Below are 4,523 nucleotides of genomic sequence, written 5' to 3'. Positions count from 1 at the left end.
CTTTAGTGTTAATGGGGCAGAGTTCTCTGATGGGTGAATGGTGCCCCCTAAGGGGAATTCTTTTGGGTGTGCACCTGCCAGGGTAGATCTGTCAGGGAGGCCAAGATTGGGCTCCAGATAGATTGTAAAGGCTTTAGTAGGAAGCTACAAAAATACATTTATTTTAATTACTCAGTTGTAATAGAGGTTTTGGATAACTATGAAATACTTCAACGTATTTTAGGTTAATATGATTTTATCCTGGTCAATAGTCAGCAGTGAAGTCCCAAGAATATTATGATGAACAAAGGGAAAAGGAAGGAAAAAGATGGAAAACTGTGGTCAACAGAATGCCACGTTAATAGATGGATTGTAGCCATTGACTTAATGTCAAATTCATCCATTCCTCTCTATTCTTAACTCCCTTCATTGGGCCAATCTAATCACCCATTTTCAATTCAGAATTCCACTCTTACACTTCTATAATGATTGTCATAGCTACCTAAAATTACTTCTGAGGCAAAGTGGGGTGCAAATGGAAGAACAGACTATTTCTTTATCCTAGGGAACTGTGAGGTTTGCTTTACCATGGCTTTATCACTTCACCCCTCACTCTCTTTTTCCCTCCCTGCTTCCCAATCAATTTCCTTTACCCCAGACCACTCTTTTGCACGTGTGCTATGATGGCTTTTCTCACATGGTTTCACTCACCTGCAAAGCCCTTCTCGTTCCCTTTTTCCTATTCAAATCTGACCATCCCTTAAGGCTCAAATCCCATCTCCAGGAATCTCTGGAACCTCCTGATGTCTTTACTGACCTTCCTCTTTTCTAAATTCCTGTAGCAGTAACAGTCCTCAGTATATCATTTAGTGCTTGATTATATAATGCTTCACCCCTCTTTTGTGTGCACCTGTCTTGTCCCCCAGTCACTGTTTGGGGCTGTGTGCAACTCAAGACTTCTCTCTCTCATCCCTTCTTTCTCTGTCTTATGTCTCTTCATAAACAACTCACCCTGTATCATGCACAGAAAGACAAAATGAAACAGACCTTACTATTAAAAGCAAAAGAGCATGACAACTTAATGTAACCAAAATAATTCAAATATTATCTTTACTTATGATTGATAACATGCCCTTGCCAAAAATTATGGTCTATGTAAGATGACTATTACATGAAAGCTATTTTACTGTTTAGAAGTTAGAAAAGAACAAATTACATATTTAGGATAAAATGTCACAAATAAAGTTCATTTTTACCTTCTTGATATTTTATATGAAATTGAGGTTCTTTGAATCATTTGCAAAAACATGTCAATTAAAGAGAAATTGCAGGACCCGTCTGCCGATATGTTATGCTTTTGGTTATACTAAGCACAAATGTAGGCTCAATGCCTTTGATGCTTCTTTATACCCATAAACTCAGAGAATCAGAAATGGTAATTAGCATGTGATCAATTGTCAATAAATTCTTGCTGATTGTTCACCTTCACTGTAAAGTGCTCTGATTTTTTTGACCAAGCCTTTTAGACCTGAGCTCTGGCTTTCATATGCTAATACACGCATAATACATATATATCCAGGTTTTTTTTTTTTAAGATTTTATTTATTTATTCATGAGAGACAGAGAGAGAGAGGCAGAGGGAGAAGCAGGCTCCCAAGGAGCAGGGAGCCCGATGTGGGACTCGGTCCCAGGACCCTGGGATCATGACCTGAGCCGAAGGCAGACGCTTAACCATCTGAGCCACCCAGGTGCCCTATCCAGGTATTTTTTTAAAAAGGTTTTATTTATTTATTTGAGAGAGAGAGAGCATGAAGGAGGGAGGGGGGAGGGCAGAGGAAGAGGGAGAAGCAGACTCCCCACTGAGCAAGGAGCCCAATGCAGGATTCAATCCCAGGACCCTGAGATCGTGACCTGGCTGAAGGCAGACACTTAACTGACTGAGCCAGCCAGGTGCCCCATGTATTTTAGTTTTAAGTAATTTGAGTATATGTGTATTTAAAGCCTTTTTGGAACAAACTAGGAAATTTTGAATACAAAGGTCTACATGATAGTTGATATTTGTTCATTTTCTTAACTATGATAATGGCATTATGGTTTTATAATACAATTTTCTTATTTTTAGAAGATACATACTATAGTACTTAGGTTTTGAAGTACCATGATGTCTGTAACTTATTTTCAAATGGTTCATCAAAAAATTATAGATAGATAAATAGATAGATAAAGCAAATATGGAAAACTTTTAACAATTGTTGAATCCAGGGGATAGAAAGTTGGGTGATTATTTACTATTCTTTCAATTTTTCTGTACATTTGAAAATGTTAATAATAAACAATTGATTTAAAAAACCCTTGCCATCATGAAACAAAATCAGAAGCAGGAACATCAATATTCAGACCAATTATAATAGCCAGTGACATGTATGTGCATACACAAGTGTGTTATGGAATCTCTGTTAGGTTTACAGTGCTATAATTTCTGAGCAACACGGATGCATTCTAATAAATAAATGTTACTATTTGCTTGACTCATTTAGGGGATCGGGAGGAGAGGTTTAGTTCTACAGTCAAAATAATGGCCTAAAGTTATACACGGTCATTTGGCATTTCAAGAACTAGAAGTTAAAAACTTACAATCATGGAACATCTGGGTGGCTCAGTCAGTTAAGCGTCTGACTCTCAACTCTGGCTCAGGCCATGACCTCAGGGTCGTGGGATCAATGCTGAGTTGGAGCGCAGAGTTTGCTTGAGATTCTCTCTCCCTCTCCCTCAGTCCCTTCCCCCGCCACAAATAAATAAAAAAATTGTAAAAACAAAAAACAAAAAACACCCTATTTGAATGTTATTCTCTATTTTTAAGGTAATATAAACAAAACTTGTTTAATGTGATTGTGCCTGCCTGACCAGATTTTCTTGATGATGAAAACCATTCCTAGTTTTTGATTACTAATGTCTGATCAACTCTTGCAAGCCTAAATGCCCCCAAATTCATCACAGTCATGGTTTCTTCCAAGATGATGCTCAGCTGTGGACATTAAGATCAACAACAATGGGATATATTTTTTTAAGATTTTATTTATTTATTTGACAGAGAGACACAACAAGAGAGGGAAAACAAGCAGGGGGAGTGGGAGAGGGAGAAGCAGGCTTCCCGTGGAGCAGGAAGCCTGATGCAGGGCTCAATCCCAGGACCCTGAGACCATGACCTGAGTCAAAGGCAGACGCTTAATGACTGAGCCACCCAGGCTCCCCAACAATGGGATATTTTGATGAATGCAAACTTAAAGAAAATGTGGCATATGAAAATTATAATTTTGGTACATTTTCACTTCCTAAGTCTTTTAAACTTTAATAAATATATGTCAAGATATACATACTAAATATTTATCTTTTATTGTGTATTTTAGAATGTCAATTTTTTTTAAAGGAGTTTGGCGTCTCTTTTTTATTTTTTAAATTTTTTGAGCGAGAGAGCACAAGGGAGGGGGCAGAGAGAAAGGGAGAGTGAGAATCTTTTTTTTTTTTTTTAGATTTTTAAAAAATTTATTTATCTGACACAGAGAGATACAGTGAGAGGGAACACAAGCAGGGGGAGTGGGAGAGGGAGAAGCATGCTTCCCGCTGAGCAGTCAGCCCGATGCGGGGCTTGATCCCAGGACCCTGGAATCATGACCCAAGCTGAATGCAGACCTTAACGACTGAGCCACCCAGGCGCCCCAGGGAGAGTGAGAATCTTAAGCAGGCTCCACAGGCAGTGCAGAGCCAACCTGGGGCTCAATCTCAAGTCCCTGAGATCATGACCTGAGCTGAAATCAAGAGTCCCATGCTTAACCAACTGAACCACCCAGGCACCCCTAGAATGTCAATTTTAAACTTAAAGTTCCCCTAAATATTTGGAAGAACAGGGTGAGGTGCAAGAACTTTTTTTTCAAGAAAAGAAAATCCAACAAAAGCAAAACCAACAACTAATGACAATCAAGAGGGGGTAATGACGTAGATTCAGAGCTAAGTTTATCTTGCTCTACACTGTAAAACCTTTATTTCTTATTGTGACATTCAGAATAGCAAGTGCACTTGTTAGAACATTTTTTTTTTTTTAATCAAGCACATCTTAAAGCCTGTTTTCCTCTTCACTCTCAGTTCTTGAGTTCTAAGTCTAAAGAAGAAACAAAATTAGGATTTGGCTTCTGTTTAAAATAAAGATATAATTACATGAACAATTGTTTCATTCCTTGGGCAAGGTCCATGTCTTTCCAAAGTACGAAGACCCAAAGGACAAAGATAATCCAGCGAATTTGTCACACTGGCAGAAAACAAATCTGGCTCTATATTGCCATCATGTGGTCAATACGTATATTACATCTCCACTCCATCGGTGCCCTGCAAGATGACCACCACCTGGAATCTTACACCACCCAGAGGCTGTTGTTTTAAGTGGTTCAAACCCACGGGCCTCATCTTTCTTTTTCTTTCTTTTTCTTTCTTTCTCTCTTTCTTTCTCTCTTTCTTTCTTTCTTTCTTTCTTTCTTTCTTTCTTTCTTTCT

This window comes from Mirounga leonina, unplaced genomic scaffold (genome assembly GCF_011800145.1).
Source record: "Mirounga leonina isolate KUSES-001 unplaced genomic scaffold, KU_Mleo_1.0 Mir_154, whole genome shotgun sequence".
In the NCBI taxonomy this organism is placed as follows: domain Eukaryota; kingdom Metazoa; phylum Chordata; class Mammalia; order Carnivora; family Phocidae; genus Mirounga; species Mirounga leonina.
Note: the sequence above shows the minus strand (reverse complement) of the source record.